The sequence below is a fragment of the Ambystoma mexicanum genome, chromosome 7q (assembly GCF_040938575.1).
Source record: "Ambystoma mexicanum isolate Mex_15411 chromosome 7q, UKY_AmexF1_1, whole genome shotgun sequence".
NCBI lineage: Eukaryota > Metazoa > Chordata > Amphibia > Caudata > Ambystomatidae > Ambystoma > Ambystoma mexicanum.
This window is the reverse complement of record NC_090941.1, coordinates 832,566,370-832,584,936: the sequence shown is the minus strand read 5'-3', so window position 1 is coordinate 832,584,936 and position 18,567 is coordinate 832,566,370.

Genomic DNA, 18,567 nt, shown 5'->3' with positions numbered 1-18,567 from the left:
TTGGGAAGACTATCCCGTAGACTCTTACGAAGAAAGCCAGGTACCCCTCTCAAGCACCCTGAGAAGATCCCTTCAACGCCCTGTGACGGAGAACACGGTTCCTACTCAGTTAGGTCCATTTGGGTCATCCAAGTGGACCACGGAGCAATTAGAGGGGTGTATGGATCGGCTGGAGCAGTTTTTCAGGGCTTATGATCAACCTCCGCTGAAAAAAGCTTGGGTAGACCCTAACCCTCAAACACAACACCTAGATGTCCAACACCAAGTTGACTATCAAGATGATGTCTAGATGGACACGTATAGAGACATCTATACAGAATACGAGTAGTCTTCTTTTCTGGACAACTATGGGGAAGTTCAAGGAACAACGGACAACTGGGAGGACACCCAGCAGGACGATCACAACTCTGATATTGTTTGCCTCGACTCTCCCCCATCCACCCCAATTCGTCAAGCTTCACCAGTGGATGATCAAATGGCTTTCAACACCATGTTGAAAAAAGCAGCGGAATTCTTTAAAATTGCCACGCTTGAAGCCTTGCCTGAGCAGGATTTAACGGAGGACATTATTAATGAAAAGCCTCTGGCAAGCTAGTCTATCCCTCTCTTGAGCTCGGTAAAGAGACGGCTGGCCCCTTCCTTGTTCACACCCGCTCAGACTAGGGCTGTGAATCCAAGGGTCGAAAAGCTTTTCCGACCCTCCCCCACAGACCCGCTTTATATCAAAGGACACGTAATCCCAGACTCGCTGGTGGTGACCAACACTCGCAAGAGAGCAGGGGTTCCCCTTGCCACGGGAGAGTCACCCCCGGACAAGGAGTCCAAAAGGTTGTATGCCTAAGGTAAACGGGTTACGTCGGCGGCGGCCTATACCGTCCGGATTGCCAATAACACGACGTTACTAGCAAGCTACGTCGATGCGCAATGGAACCTACTCCAGGAAGGCCTTCAAGAGGTTCTGGAACCAACCAGAGCCAAGCTTCTCGCCTTTGTCTCGGAGGGCAAACTTGCCAATCAGAATGTGGTAAAGAATACCCTGGACACTGCAGAGACAGCAGGCAGGTCTCTCGCACAGAGTACTCTTCTAAAGAGGCACACATGGCTGCGCACATCAGGCTTCAGACCTGAGACCCAGGCATCCATTATCAACAAACCCATCGAAGAGGCCAACCTCTTCGGGAAAGCGGTAAACGATGTGTTGGAGACAGCCAAGAAAGAGCACGAGACTATTAAGTCGCTCCACCAAATTTCCCAGAAACCTTCTTCACAGAGGGGCAGTAATTCTCGGCGATCCGTTCGAGGACAAGCCTGCGCTGCTCAAAACAATTTCGGCACGGGCAACTTCAACTCAAGTCAACCGGCTGCAAGCCCCACTTACTTCCCCCAGAGGGGTCAGAAGCGCACAAAAAATTGAGGCAGGGGCTCCAATTCCAGAGGAGCGTCAACTTTGGGTCAGAAATGACCACCAAGTCCAGGTCCCCTCCCATGTCTCCCCGGTCGGGGGGCAATTAACATCTTTCCTCAAGGCATGGGAGGGGATAACTTCAGACCAGTGGGTCTTAAAGATGGTCGCCCACGGTTACTGCATGGAATTCGCCCGACCTCCACAGTTCAGACCGCCGAAACATCGACGCCTTTCACCGGAACATCTGCAGATCCTGATCCAAGAGGTGGAAGCACTGCTGGGAAAGGACGCCATAGAAGCCGTCCCGATCCTTCAGGTAAACAAGGGTATCTATTCAGTGTACTTTCTTGTACCCAAAAAGGATCTCACCATGCGTCCTGTTCTAGACCTGCGCCCAGCGAACAAGTTCATAAAGCCCCAAAAGTTTTGCATGGTAACACTGCAAGAGGTGATCCCATTGCTAAAACAGGGTGACTTCATGACAACATTGGATATGAAAGATGCATACTTTCATATTTCAATGCTGCCAGCGCACAGAAAATTCCTAAGGTTCGTGATTCAGGACAAACACTACCAGTTCAAGGTACTCCCCTTCGGCATAGCCTCGGCGTCAAGGGTGTTTACCAAGGTCCTGGCAGTGGCAGCGGCACACCTGCGCAGACTTTCAGTTCCAGTTTACCCTTACCTCGACGATTGGCTCATCACGGGGGACTCGTTCGACGTTTGTTTTTCGAACACCCAAAAAACAGTAGACCTACTGTTCAGCCTGGGATTTTCTATCAACGAAAAGAAATCCAGCTTAGTCCCCAGCCAAGTAAAACAGTTCTGGGGCTCTAATTCGTACGGAAGACGGTCTAGTCTTTCCTTCCAGCGAAAGGGTTCAGAACATGCTCTCTCAGGTTCCTCAGTATGTAGGCAGTTGAGAGGTGACAGTACGTAAAGCTATGCGTTTGCTAGGGATGATGGCGTCATGCATATACTTGGTTCCCCACGCACGGCTGCACATGCGTCCCATGCAAGAGTGGCTCAACAGCCAGTGGTGTCAGGCCAGCGGACAATGGGAAGATCTGTTAGTTGTCTAACCAGCCCTCGTTCTCTCTCTGCAGTGGTGATCGAGGAAGAACCTCTTGAAGGGGAAATCCTTCACCACCCCTGCAGTGGAAGCCACTCTCACGACAGACGCATGTCGCACGGAGTGGAGGGCTCACCAGCTTCAGCAGACAGCGCATGGAGTGTGGTCCCCTCAGGTAGCGTCCAACCATATAAACCTACTGGAGCTACTAGCAGTGTTCAAAGCATTGAAAGCCTTTCAGGAGCAACTGCAAGGGAAGACAGTGCTGGTCCTAACCGACAGTACAACAGCAATGTATTACCTGAACAAACAGGGGGGCACTCACTCTCCAGGGCTAACCAAGCTGTCCCAAAACATCTGGATATGGGCTCTCAAACACAAAATGTTCCTGATATCCCAACATGTTCCAGGGGATTTTCCTCTGCCAGAAGAGTACGAATGGCTACTGCACGAAGACATTGTATCCAACGTCTTCGCAGAATGGGGGTTTCCAGAGATCGACCTGTTCGCTACTCAGGAGAACGCCCAATGCCAAGATTACGCCACCAGGTACCCCCAGAACCGATCCAAGGGGAACGGTCTCTGGATAACTTGGTCGGGGAAATTTGTCTACGCTTTTCCCCCGACCCCCCTTCTGAACAAGATAGTACACAAGATGCACCAGGAACCAGTCACCATGATTCTGGTGGCTCCTATGTGGGCCCGCCAACCTTGGTTTGCGCACCTGATGGAAATGTCCCTCTCCCCACCAGTCAAGCTGCCCTGCCTGTACAACATGTTGTCTCAGGACAGGGGGGAGACTCTGCACCCATGCCCACAAACTCTGAACTTAGCAGCCTGGATCCTGAGGTCTTAGAGTTTGGACATCTGCAACTCCCTCAAAGATGCATGGACATACTGAGGAAGGCAAGCCAGCCACACGTTATTGCTATGCCAGCAAATGGAAACGTTTTGTCATCTGGTGCAGTTCCAAAGGCGTCAATCCCACCGATTGCTCGCCTTCACACATTGTGTTATATCTAACCCATCTGTTGGACTCTGGGTTAGTCTTCAATTCCTTAAAGGTTCACCTAGCGGCGTTGTCAGCCTGCACCACGTCACAGCAGAAGGTGTTGTGGTGGAAAATACCTGTGATTAAAGCCTTTATGGAAGGGGTTAAAAGAATGTATCCCCCCATTACTCACCCAGCCCCTTGGTGGGATCTAAATGTGGTTTTAACTAGGCTCATGGGACCCCCTTTTGAGCCTATGCATAGAGCTAGTCTGAAAGACCTGACTTACAAGACAGCCTTTCTAGTAGCTATCACTTCTATCAGAAGAGTTAGCAAAGTACAGGCCCTCTCGGTTTTAGACCCCTTTGTCACAGTCCACAAAGATAAGGTAGTTCTGCGCACACATCCCAGATTTGCGCTGAGATTTATTTTGAAGTTCCATGTGAACCAGTCAATCGAACTACCAACGTTCTTCCAGAGACCTACTAACATGGCCGAAAGAAGCCTTCACACACTAGATGTGCGCAGGGCAGTCATGTTCTACATGGATAGAACTAAACCACTGAGGAAAACTAAACAATTCTTTGTTTCAGTGGCAGCTGGTAGAGAAGGGGACCCTGTCTCTAAATTAGCAATATCAAGGTGGATTGTCAAATGTATCACACTATGTTACACTCTTGCAAAGAGAGAACTGCTATTGAAGCCTAGAGCACATTCTACTCGAGGCACTGGGGCATCCATAGCATTCATTGCAAATGTTCCCCTAGAGTCCATTTGCAAAGCGGCAACCTGGAGTTCTGTACACACCTTTACAAAACACTATTGCCTAGACACTCATTCTAGGTCTGATTCTCAGGTGGGACAAGCAGTACTAAGACATCTTTTTTCTACGGTTCCTTCTCACAACCCACCTCCAACTCCGGGTACTGCTTGCTAGTCTATGCACAGCATGTGATTCTAAGCAGATTAACAAGCATCAGAAGACATGCATTACTTACCGTAAAAGCATTTCTGATGATTGTATCTGCTTAGATTCACATGCGCCCTCCCTGCCTCCCCGCTCGGGGTGGAAGGAACATAGACTTCTTACTACTTTCTCTCTTCATGTACTCACTCACTAAATCCTTTGGCTCCCTCATGGCAGAAAAAATACAATCCGAGGGACCTCGGCGCGTGAGGGATTTTGGGTACTACACACGTCACGATAGGGATAGTGTTTCAGACACGCCTATGCCCATGTCCCCTTTTGGTTCCCAAAAGACAAGATGCAATACTCCGCGGTTACCACTGGATGTCGGACCATATGCACTGCATGTGAATCTAAGCAGATACAATCATCAGAAATGCTTCTACGGTAAGTAATGCATGTCATACCTGGGATACTTGGAGGCTATTTAAACCATGCTCGGGCAGAGGAACACGCTTTGCGTTACTCTGCACCTGCAGCGTGACACTCACTGCGCCTAGATCGGTCTCCTGAGATTCTCGCCTGCCTTCCTGGAACCGCGTACCTGAAAGAACAAGAACAACATTAGCACAACACTTACCTTGAGTAGAATCCTGCTTCCATCCATAGCCCCTCTGGCCCAGAGAACAGCATCTCGGCGGTGCCACCTCCAATTGCGGAACGCCGCATCCTGGGAAGAAACGAATGAAGGAAAAAAGGCATCAGTAAGCGTTCCCATATTCCGATTCCGAAAACAGCAAGAATAAACACACGCTTACCTGGATTCGAGCCATTCCGGAGCATACCATTGACCTACAAAGGAGAAAAAACACAGGTAGCACATGAAAAGACATGAAGGTGCCGCAAATTACGCTTTACTCACTGCTAAATCCTCTCTCAGCCAGCAGACATTCTGGGACATTGCAGCGGCCTGCAAGGGAAAAGAGAGACATAGGTCAGCACAAGAAAAAGGCGAATAGCGCCGCGCATCGCGCTTTCACTCACCGCTTCGTACTCGGTCCCAAGCAGCACGACACCATCAACGACCTCTTTCAGCACCTAAAGGGAGAAGAGGAGACATTATTAGGGGCAAGAGAAAAGAAAAGGACAGTTCATCAAAACCAACAAATCTACCTTGTCGGACTGGAGTTAAAGCAAGTCCGGACTCATAGGGCCCGCACCAGTGAAGCAACTAGGTTGCGCCGCTCCCACATCAACAACGCACCCCTGCACCGAGGACCAGGATGGAGAGTGCATAATACAAGAAAACAAGATGAGGAGAGGACAAAGGGGAAGGTTTGGTCCTCAAGGGAGGTGGGAGCCAAGCTAAAAGAGACAGTAAAGTTAAATCCAAAATTCCTGTATTTCAGGCCCAATCCTCGGTCGAGCAGATTCCAAGGGAGGGGTTCCAGATCGCGAGTGGTCCAATCAGGCTGAGATTTTAGAATAATGTCTGTATTGATGAATGCTCTAAACCTTCTTCTCTTGTCTTGCAGAGGCTGATGGAGTTAGCCGAGGCTGGCGGCAGAGTTCGAGAAGGTAAGGGTGCGCTAGATGTGGCGCTGAAAGCGTCCTTGCAAGTGGTCTGACCTGTGCTGTTGTTCTTTACAGGTCGAGGAGGATTCCTGGAAGCAGCGACAGATAGGACCAAACGCTGAGGATGATGTTCAGAGTGGAGGAGGCCTTCCAGGAGAGCTGGGTAAGTAGCTTCTGATTCTTGCCTCTATTTTCCTAGGAATGTAGCAGGAGGACGATGGAGAAGTCCCCGAAGGCCTCAACTGGATGGGAAGCTGGAGCTGAACAGGTAAGGATGGCAGAGTCTTGAAGTCTCTAGCCCGTGCTGGCCAGGATGCAGAGCAGGACCCAGTGAACGTCACGCTGCAAGAGCAGAATAACACGAAGCACGTGCCTCAGGTCAGGCGTGGTTGAAAAACCCGGCAGGTATCCCAGGTGCCTTTGGGGCGGACCCCGCCCTGATGCTAGGCTGCTTGTTGCAGTTCCTCGATGATCCTGGTGGGGGCAGCCGTGTTCACCCATTGTCCATTGCAACTCATGCTTGCCAACTGAATCAGATGCCAACGACGCCAGGATTGCTTCCAAGGCACCCGCAACGGGCCAAAGTGGGCCTTTCTTGCCTTGTTAAAGTACTGTGGTGGGGGCCATGGTGCTCGAGTCCCATAGTCTGGGGATAAGGTTGTGACAGCACTCCCCTCCAAGGCCCCTCTCACAGTGACCCTCGAGTCCGGTCCTGGCTTGTCAGGGTGTTCCCGATGAAAACATTGAAGCAGGCGTGGAGCATGGATGTATTCACTGGGCTCCCATGTTCTGTCCTGTGGACCGTACCCCTTCCAGTCCACCAAATAGTAAAGTTTCATCCTCACATATTTAGAGTCCAAGATGTCCTTCACTTCGTACTTGGGTTCTCCTTGAATAATTATGGGTGCTGGTGGAGTGGTAAGCCGAGTTCCCGGCTTCACCAGCTTTAGAAGAGATACGTGAAACATTGGGTGTATCCTCATGTGGGCTGGTAACGTTAACTTTACTGCAGCTGAGTTAATGACGGATTCCACAGGATACGGTCCCAGAAACCGCAGGCGAAATGTCCGCTTACCTTTTATAGGTATGTGTTTCGAGGCTAGCCATACCAGATCCCCTACTTGGTAGTCCGGGGCTTTGGTGCGATGCTGGTCCGCGTATTTTTTCTGGCACGCCTTGGCTAGTTGCAGGTGTTCTTGATCTCTCCTGAAAGGCTGTGCGATGGTTTTGTGGAGGGTCGTGACGGCTGGCATTTCTAGAGTCGTAGGAATGTCCAGCTCGGATGTGCGTGGATGTCTTCCATAAATCATAACGAATGGTGTTTGTCCAGTACTGCTGTGCAATGAGTTATTGTAGGCGTACTCGGCGATCCATAGGAGAACCTTCCAATCCCATTCCGCCTGGTGGAGCATGCAACATAAGTACTGCTCGAGGGTCTGATTCGTTCTCTCTGTTTGACCGTCAGTTTGGGGATGGTGGCTAGTGGACAGTCAGATGTCTATTTGGGCTAGAAAGCATCATGTTCTCCAGAAGTTGGACACAAACTGAGTCCCTCGATCTGATGTTAGGGCCGAAGGGAATCTGTGCAGGTGGACTACGTGCTCAAGAAAGGTCCGAGCGAGGCCGGAGGCGTTAGGCAGACCCTTGAATGGAAAGAAGTGAGCCATTTTGGAAAATAAGTCCACGACTACTAGGATGGTGTCGTAACCTTGACAAGAAGGAGGATCAGTAATAAAGTCTAGGGATAGTGTGTGCCATGGGGCTGGTGGAATGTCCAAAGGTTGAAGGAGTCCTGCAGGTTTTTGCTTTGGAGGATTTGTTCTGGGCACAGATGCTGCAAGAAGCGATGAATTTGATTACGTCTTTGCGCCATGTTGGCCACCAGTAACTCCTCTTTACCTTAGCCAAGGTCTTTGCGATTCCCGGGTGCCCTTCTATGAGAGAGTCGTGATACTCTGAAATGACTTGTTCTTGCAGTTCCTTCACTGGTACGAATAGCTGATTCCTGTAAGAAGGCAGCTGGTCCTTAACACAATAGTGTTCACCTCTGGAACCCCATTCTTGTAATGGCTCTTGAGTTAGTACTTGGCGGACTTCATATAGGAGCTCGTCTTGAATCATGGTGGTGGTGATACCGAGGATTCTGTTCCCTGGAATAATGGCCGCAGGATCTGGAGGTACATGTGCCATTTCTTCGGGGCCCATGTGAGAAAGGGCATCCACCTTGCCGTTTAGTTCCGGGTCGATACGTGATTACATAATCATACTCCTCAAAAAAAAGGGCCCAACGTAGCTGCCGAGAGGATTGAGCTTTTGCATCCTTCAAATATTGGAGGTTTCGGTGATCCGTTATCACAGTGATGGTATGTTTGGCTCCCAATAGATAGTGTCGCCAAGCCTTGAATGCGGCCTTAATGGCCAGCAGTTCCTTGTCTGTGATGGCATAGTTGAGCTCAGGTGGTGAGAATTTCTGTGACCAAAAGGCCACTGGATGCAGTTGACCAGTGTGCGGGTCCTTCTGTGACAAAACTGCACCCATTGCCATACTAGACTCATCTGTTTCACAATATAGGGAAGGTCTGGACGTGGGTGCCGCAAGATCAGGGCAGTGGTAAACTTCACCTTGAGTTCCTGGAAGGCCTTCTCCGCCTCTTCTGTCCAGCGGAAGGTCTTGTTGCACTTCCGTAACAATGAAGTAATCGGATGTACAATTATTTTTTTTAACACTTTTTTTTATTAGTGGTCCAGAAGATATATAACACAGTTACAACTTTACCTTACAGCTAGAAATAAACATGACAAAATAGAAGATCGGTACACATATCATACATCTCATCGAGGTGGTAAGTTTACATAGCTTCATCTTCGTCAGAGATCATATCACACAAAAACATTCTGAAGGGCCCCCAAATATCTTTAGGTCTGCTCGCCAATGGGCGGGTGAGGACAAACTGTTCTTCAGCCTCATTTACATATGTCAATTCCCAAAGGAACTGCTTTACAGTGGGTGGCGCAGCATTCTTCCATTGTTGTAGAATACATTTTTTGGCAACCGAGCACAAGACATTAAACAGCCTTCTGATTTTTTCGGAGCACTTGCCTATATCTCCGAATAAATATTTCTGTGGGGTTAATGTCGGGGGGATTTGTGTAATTTCTTCAAGGATATCCGCCACCTCCCTCCAGAAGCCAGCCACCATCGGACAACTCCAGTACATGTGGAACGAACCAGCCTGATCCGCCTTGCATTTTGGACATTTGCCTGGAGTATCTGGAACAAACTTGGCTATTTTGGCCGGGGTGTAGTGCAATCTGTTTATAATTTTAAACTGTATTAGACGTAGTCCAGCGTTCAGGGAAACCCTCTTGGTAAGGAAACAGTACCTGTACCAGGTCTTGTCGCCAATAGGGATTCGGAGATCATTTTCCCATTTATCTTTGATCAGGTTAGTCGAGGGTGAGTGTGCTTGTATTACAGTGTACAGACTGGATACCCCATTCGAATAGGGTGTCTGTCCTGTTTCAGTAAATTAGACAGTGTCCTTCCCGCTTTGTTGCCCTCACCATATTTACGGGCTTGGACCGGGGCCGCCATGTACTGTACTTCCCTAGCAGCTAGTCTTCCAAATTCATGGAGATGTTGCTGTATTCCAGCTAGTATGGCCTTATCATGTGTACGAGCGTAATCGTCCTCCAGTTTCCCCAGTTCGTCTTCAGTTTGGGTCAGGTCAGCTCTAACCCCTTTCAGGAGACCCACGGATTTGGATAGCAGCGTCCCCCTAGCCCAAACCTTAAAGGATTCCCATACCGTGGAACATCTATCAACTGAGCCCATGTTAATTTCGAGGAAGTCCGTGATTTCAGTGTGTAGCCCCTCTACCACCGCAGTATCACTCAGCAACCTCCCGGGCATCCTCCATCTTCTCGGAGATCTAGGGCAGTTTTGAAATGTAACCTCAAGTGTTATCGGGGAGTGGTCAGACAGTGTACGGGACAGTATCTCACACGACTTTGTTACAGCAAGCATAGCAGGGGAAACAAACCAATAATCAATTCTGGACTTGGAATCGTGAACCGAAGAATAGTATGTGTAAGCCTTTCCTTTCGGTGCATCACTCGCCAGGCATCTTCGAGGCAGAGCCGAGAAAGGATATGTCGCATAGTAAGAACAGCCTTATCGGTGCTCTAACGACCGTGCTGGATCTGTCCAGTCTAGGGTTTAATCCCAAACGGTCGCCAGCCGTTATCATCTGCACGCAGGGGTGCATAGGGGGTTCATCGGGGAAAGACGCCCAGCACCTCTGGAAGGCCGATCTCATACGATAGTATTGCAGTGTCCTAAGTGGGCCCCTGCCAAACGCCCCCATGATCAGCTGAAGGGTCGCAAACTTCCCATCAATAAACATATCTCCCAGTCTCATCTCTCCATTGGGATCCCAGGCCTCACGTAGGCTGGCGTTGTGTGTTGGTGGCATGTCAGGGTAATTCCAAAGGGAAACCTCGGGATTATAGGGGGCCAGTACTCTCAGTCTTTTAAATATAGCTTTCCATGCACCAATTGTACAGCTCACCAGGTTGAAGTTGCATGTGTCCCTGTAGTGTGCATCAAAGATTACGGACTGTATGTTCGTGGGGGAAGTGGTGAGCTCCTCAACATGGGGGGTACCCTCGTCTTTGGAATACCAATATTTCGAGAATTGGGCCTGGGAAACATAATAATATAGTTCAAAGTTAGGTGCTGCTAAGCCGCCTGAGGAGTATGGTTCAGTCAGTTTTTCCCACCCTATTCTTGGAGTCTTCCCATTCCAAAGAAAGGTCGTCGCCATTGACCTAAGTTTATTGAAGAAGGGTCTTCCCGGCCATATTGGGATGTTCACAAATAGGTATAATAGCTTGGACAGGACTATCATTTTAAGGACTGCTATCCTACCATGCAATGATATCGGCAGGCGGTCCCATAACAGCAATTTAGTCTTCAAGGCCTGTAGTGTGGCATCGTAATTGTCTGTGTACAGCGTGTGTTTCCCACGTGAGGCAAGTATCCCCAGATATCGGATGGACTCCCCAGACACTTCAAACCACACAGGGAGCCGGGGCAGCTGGCTGCCGGTGTGAGGGGGAAAACCTCCGACTTGTCTCTGTTTATGGAGTACCCCGAGTGTGCAGTGAATTCTTGAATCTCTGCCATAATAGGTGCTAAGTTGTTTTCTGGTTCGCGGATATATAAAAGCGTGTCGTCCGCGTATAGAGAGATTAGTTGAGTAGCCCCTTTAAGGTTGATGCCCCTGTTGGAGTGTCACAGTCGGACCGCTATAGCCATTGGCTCTATTGTCAAGGCAAATAGTATGGGCGAGAATGGGCAGCCTTGCCTAGTGCCCCTTCCCAATAGAAACAGATCCGAAATTGACTGGTTGGTCAATACCCACGCCCCAGGTTCCGTGTAGAGTAGTTCCACGTATCTAATAAAGTTAGGGCCAACACCAAATGCCTCCAGTACTGCTAGCAAGTAGGCCCACGACACAGAATCGAAGGCCGTCTCCGCGTCTAATGATATGGCTACCGCGTTTCTGCCCGGGTCTATTTGGGCCATAATACCAAAGAGCCTACGAAGGTTAAGGGCCGTAGATCTAGTGGGGATAAACCGATTCTGGTTAGGGTGAACAAGTGTAGGAACTGCCGGTAGAAGCCTATTGGCCAGTACTTTGCCAAATATCTTAGCATCTGTGTTAATAAGAGATAGTGGCCTATATGACGACATGTCCTGGGGCGGGCGGCGCGGTTTAGGGAGAACAGTTATCACGTCCTCTCTCATGGACGGGGGCAGTATTTTACATTGGAGGGATTTCTCCCAAACCCGCAATAACAATGGAACGAGTTCCGTAGTGAACTACTTGTAAAACTCTGCAGTCAGGCCGTCTAGCCCTGGAGCTTTATTGGATGCCAAGTCCTTAATCGCCTCAGCAAGCTCGTCAGCAGTGAGAGGTTGGTCCATTACCAGGCGGGTCTCTTCAGGGAGTTTCGGCATTGTCAGCGTCTCCAAGTATGCCCTGATTTCCGTGATTGTCTTAGTGTCTCTATTGCTATACAGCTGTTGATAAAACTTAGCAAACTCAATATTAATCTCACTCTCATTCAGTAAAATCTCTCCGCCAGACGTTTGCATGCTAGTAATTCGAATAGGGTGTCTGTCCTGTTTCAGTAAATTAGACAGTGTCCTTCCCGCTTTGTTGCCCTCACCATATTTACGGGCTTGGACCGGGGCCGCCATGTACTGTACTTCCCTAGCAGCTAGTCTTCCAAATTCATGGAGATGTTGCTGTATTCCAGCTAGTATGGCCTTATCATGTGTACGAGCGTAATCGTCCTCCAGTTTCCCCAGTTCGTCTTCAGTTTGGGTCAGGTCAGCTCTAACCCCTTTCAGGAGACCCACGGATTTGGATAGCAGCGTCCCCCTAGCCCAAACCTTAAAGGATTCCCATACCGTGGAACATCTATCAACTGAGCCCATGTTAATTTCGAGGAACTCCGTGATTTCAGTGTGTAGCCCCTCTACCACCGCAGTATCACTCAGCAACCTCCCGGGCATCCTCCATCTTCTCGGAGATCTAGGGCAGTTTTGAAATGTAACCTCAAGTGTTATCGGGGAGTGGTCAGACAGTGTACGGGACAGTATCTCACACGACTTTGTTACAGCAAGCATAGCAGGGGAAACAAACCAATAATCAATTCTGGACTTGGAATCGTGAACCGAAGAATAGTATGTGTAAGCCTTTCCTTTCGGTGCATCACTCGCCAGGCATCTTCGAGGCAGAGCCGAGAAAGGATATGTCGCATAGTAAGAACAGCCTTATCGGTGCTCTAACGACCGTGCTGGATCTGTCCAGTCTAGGGTCCTTATCAATGTTGAAGTCCCCACCCCAGACTATAGTAGGAATATCAATGGCAGACAGCAATTGGTATACATTTGTATAAAAGGCAGGGTCATCAATGTTGGGGCCATATGTGTTAACCAGTAGCATCCGCTGTCCTGCAATCGAGCCCCACACCAGAGCATACCTACCAAGGGGATCTAATTTATGGCCATCGGGCCGTAATCCCAGATTTGGGTGTATGAACGTGGCGACACCCCTGGAATGAGATGAGCAGTTTGTACAGAACCTGGATTTGCCCCAGCCGGGCAGTATGCACTCATTACTAGTATCAACAATATGCGTTTCCTGTAGCATAACAATTTGAGCACCATGCCTGACAATATAATTTCCAACCTTCTTAGTCTTCAACCAATTATTCAGTCCCCTTACATTCCATGACAATAGTTTAATCCTCAATGCGTGGTCCAAGTCTTACATTGAAATGTTCGAATAGCATCTCCAACCTCTTGGATGTATCTTTCAAATAACATGGATCGTGTCAGAATCTCACAGACCACTTGTTTAAACAGTAACCTATAACCAATTCCCCCGGTAACCTCCTCAGGGCAAAGTGCCATAAGGTGGGGGGCCTTTCCCAATTCAAACCATGGGATATCATATTGATAACAACCCAATCCAAACCCCCGACCCCGCCCACTACCCTCATCATCACCCCCAACTTGACGATGTCTGTCCCTCAACTTATGGAATATTCCCGGGGTAGTCAAGTTGCCTCACATGACCGCCATCCCCGGCTCCCAACCACCACCAAACACAAAAAATGCCCATCTTTTGTATCAGTTTACCAGGGACCCTGAAGTAAGGCCCATACCCGCTGCAACCAGATTAGTAAAGTACGTACATCTTAGTCCGCCGGCCGGGGTCTATTGTTCGGTGCAGGTCGTTCCCCTCTTGGAGGGAGGGGTATAGAGGACTCAATATAAGATAGGGCTTCAGATGGGTTTTCAAAAAAGTGTGCCCTTCCTGCATGCTGAATTCTCATTTTTGCCGGGAACATCAAGGCGTACGTAATCTGCCGTGCTCTAAGGAGTTTCTTAACCGGTTCATAAGAGCGTCTGCTTGCCTGGACAGAGGCGGAGAAATCTGGGTACATATGTATTCGGTTTCCCTCATACTGTAATGTACCGGCCTCCCTCACCAACCGAAGGATTGTATCCCTGTCTCTGTAATTCAGGAGGCGAGCAATTATTGTACGTGGCGAGGCTCCTGGTTTGGGTACCGATGCTAGAGTATGATGTGCCCTCTCCACAAGGAAATGCTCAGAGAGCGATTCGGGTCTGAATAAGGATCTGAAAAGTTCTTCCACATGTTTCTCCATTTGGCCCCTGCCGAAGGATTCTGCCACTCCGACCACGCAGAAATTGTTCCTCGTTGACCTGGATTCGAGGTTCTCACATTTGCTCTGTAATTTGCTCATCGTGTCTTTGATGTAGGATATATCTTGACTGTGGTGGGCAATAGTATCTTCGTTCACGCTTATCCTGTTCTCAGTCTCCGTGACATGTGCGCTCTCCTTGTCTATTCTGGCTCTCAAGGAGCCGATGTTGGCAACTATTTCGTCCAGTTTAGTGTTCACTGCAAGGAATCCGTTCTGTACTAGTGCGGTCAATTTATCCTCTCTATCCATCCCGTCTTGTTCGCCCTGAGCACCCTCATCCGGATGTGTGTCCACCGTCACAGTGTGGATAGCCGTGTTGGTAAACGTGTCCATAGGGCCCTCTTCCTGCCAGCGGGGGATTTGGATGCCCTGTTTGACTTGCTTGGCTCCCCCATGCTTACACCGAATCGCGTGTGTATATTGGGTTTGTCACAGAAGCTCAGGAGGGTCTAAACCTCAGACCGTGGGCGAGGGCTCAGGGAATACGCAGCCCAGAGCAGGAGGCCATCAATGCAGGTCTGTGAAACCCGAATGGACTATGTCCTTCCACGTGTATAGTGTCAAGCGAACCCAGCAGTACTCCCAGGCGCCACAGCTAGTATAGTAGCACCACAAGGTTTGTCCAAGCTTGCAGGGCGTATAAAGAAAGGCCACATAGCAGCGGTATGGCGGCGGCGAGGCACTACTTCAATCAACACAGAGCTTAGCTCGCCGAGCTGCCCGGTGCGTCCCAATCGGCTTCACAGAGTATTTGCAGGCCTAAAGAGGTGGGTAGGGATCAGGAAGTCCACAGCCCTAAATTAGCAGGTCTCCAGTGCCATTCCGGGGCATATTTCTGAATTGCGTCCCCCCCACATGAACAATGTCAAAAGAGCCCACAACACTCCTAGGCGCCTTGCCTAGTTTGTAGTATGCCGGGTGTGTAGGAGTCTGCGGGTCGTCCAGAATGCAGCAGTATGGCAGCCGTGTGCCGACCATGGAACACCCACACGTCAACACGGGGTGTAATCCTTCGCCCGCGCATTTTCTTGCAGGCGCGCCAGGAGGCGTCAGGAGGCGTCAGGAGTTACCGAGGAATCTGAACCCCTCATAAATCACAGTGTGGGTGTGAAATGTCTGCCGGGGGCATACAGCGCATAGAAGCGCTTCATATGTTGAAACACGGCAAGGAGCTGTCGGGGGGAATTTCTGCTGGGGTCGGCCGGGCCGTCCGCAGACCTCCGGGCAGGGAGGCCCCAACCCCTCCCGTATATCCCAAAAGAGATAGAGTATGAGACACACGCAAGAAGCAAGGTGACTCTGCTGTTTATTAGACAAAACGGCAGGGATGGGTGAAGGAGCGTACGCGTCCGTCCTGACACACACACAATCGTGGGGCTCGCAGGCCCTTTTTACCTTAGTATGACGCGCTACTTGCGTCACCTTACAAAGTTTAGCAAAAAACCTATCTCCACTCTGGATTGGTTACTCGAGTGGTAGGGTTAGTATAGCATACATATAGAGAACGGTATTAGTGGTTGAGGGTTAGTCAGGTGGTATACCTGGGCTGTCCCTTCAATTTGATACATGAAAATTGTTACATGAAGACCTCTGAGGATTGGTCAATGTTAATGGCGTCAGTGATAGGAGCCCCATGTTCTGATTGGTCCGCTCGCGAGCCTCCCAGTCTGGGACTATCGCTGTTCCCAGCTCGCGGTGCACCTGTAATTTGCAACAATGTTTTAATATGGGTAGGTGTAAACAATGTGAGGATTTATTCATATGTTGGGAGGTCGACTACTCCCACTGCTGCAGATGTCCAATGAGTCTTTTAATTGTATCTGCCTGTGTCTTGAAACGTGGGATTCAGGTGTCTCCTTCCTCCGGGGCTTGGCATCTTGTCAGGTTTGGCTTTGTCACGTGAGGTGGGACAGTGTTTGAGGCAAAATTCAACACAATTAATATTGTTTTTCCTACTGTGTGCCTGGTTTATCTTGCAGGTGCGACCTTGGCATTGGCTTGCAGCGTGCGAGATTGCAACATCGTGCCCTTGGCGGTGTGCTTTCGCCGGGCTCATTCTGCAGGGTCAGCAACCCAGTTCTTGCTCATTCAATGTTCATGGAAGCTTTTGCTTGCGGCCTACTTGGGCCTGGTGCATAGGTGGAACCGCTTGATGCAGAGCACTTTAGGTTACGGTATCATATTGCTCTATCCTCAGTATCGTGTCTCCGTTATATTCTTCATTATGGTACATGGTTCTTAGAAGAAGCGTGAGCAAGCCTTTTTAGATAAGTTCATGATGCGTCTTGCGTTTCTGCATTTTGAGAGCCTATGTGGAAAATAATAAAGATGCACGTCCGTGAGTATGTCTGTCGCCTACGTCATAGCACTGAGTATATTCTTTGTGTGGATTGGTGTGGGAGTGTCCGGTGTGCATGTTTGCACAGGTGTGCTGACCGTTGGCTAGGTCGTCATGGCATCTCTAACGACGTGTAGGTTTAGTCGAGTTGATCCGTGCCGCAGGTGTCGGCATGGACAGGGCGGGCTGCTGGGCAAGTAGATGGGCACATCCGTATGTTCCTGTACCAGGGTATTTGGTCGTCTGGTAGATAGGCAAACTCCTCTCGTGGCGGGTGTCTAGGCCGTGATCCTCTAGGCCAAGCGCGAGAGGGGAAGGGCGGGAGCCTGTTCTTCCATTCTCCCACTTCAGTCCCCCCTCTGGTCGACTTGTCGACCACAAACATATCCTTTTCTTTATCTCCTCTTACTCTCCATATTTTAGTTATTCCTCCCAAATGTCCATAGTGGTTAACATGGTCTTCGAATGACCAATACATATATTCACAGGTTCCTCCAGGAGTGCAGTATACCCATTTCCCTATGTAGCTCCTTGGGTTTCTTGGGTTTTCGAGCTTCACAGATGGTGGGTCCAGGTGGTTGGTGATGATCTGGTTGCGCAACTTCTCTCTCTCCTTTATGATTGTGCCTGTGTGTTGGCCGTCATCTGTTGGCATCAAGAGGTGTATACCAACCATTTCGATCATCTCGTCTGTGGTGCGTGCCTTCCGGGCCTTCCAAAATCTTATTATGATCAGTGCAGCTCCAGCCAAAATAGTATATCCAACTATAATCTTCAGTCCATCTGACAGCCAAGATGGCATCCATGACCATAATATTGAAAACCAGCGCTCATCCTTTTTCACACCTTTACTTTCATCCATCATTTTTGAGTGCATCTGGGCCAATTGTGACACAGCTTCCGTGAGTGTACCATTGTCAGCATCGTTCGCAGGAATTAATGTGCAGCATGATTGTCCTATCTTTGTGCAAACTCCTCCTTCCATTGCTGTGAGGAGGTCCAGTACATATCTGTTCTGTAGTGCAACCATTCTTACTGCTCGCAATTCCTCTTTTATTGCGTTGAATCCATTTACTGTAGAGTTAATTGTCATCATTAGTTCCCACCTAGTTATCTGGAGCCATTTCGCGTTTGCGTAGGCCTGCAGTCCAGGATGTATTATTGAGGAGAAGAACATAGCTGCTGTCAGGATTAGTCAGGCGAGTACAAAGGCAGCGAATATGGCAAGGGAAATGTGCACTAAATCACACAGTGAATAGCTTCGAATTAAACTACGTGCACACAGGAACGACTCATGTATGCTAGAACCCAGGAGTGCAAATAGAGTGTGACAACAAAACAATATATGAAAAGGGATGTGGGGTAAGCACCTGACCGCGAGGAAAGTCGGCAAGCGCCTTACCCCCAATTGTTGTTACAGGTACTGACAGCGCTAAACCCACGTGGAGGGCAAGCAATGACAGGATCTGTGAACTAACACTCTTGATGGTATTAAATAAGGGAACTAAAGAACTGTACTCACGAGGACGAGATAAACCTCTTGAATGTCAGCTAGCCCACGAATCCTGTTGATGAAACTGGGACCCAGAAAGGCTAGAACAGCAATGGGAGGAAAACTAAATACCTAAGTTGGAATAGTGATTACAAATTAGTGAGGAAAACATAAGCATTCACTCAGGAGCTAGCTACAACCGCACACCACACCTAATAATCAAATGGGAAATAAATGCAGAAGTGCAATGGAAAACATGGAATGGATCCCAATAGAAAGTAAGGATCAGGAGCAGGGAAAAACGAAATAACCAATGCCAACTTCTCCCTACCCCTCCAAGGAAAAGACAGGAAGCTAATCTAAGAGGAAGGCTAAGGCATACGGGTTTACAGCAGCAAAGGACAGAGTCAAAGAAATATAGAACACAGACAAACTGGGCTGCATCTAAAAGGGGAAAGCACTGAGAAATGCTGCCTG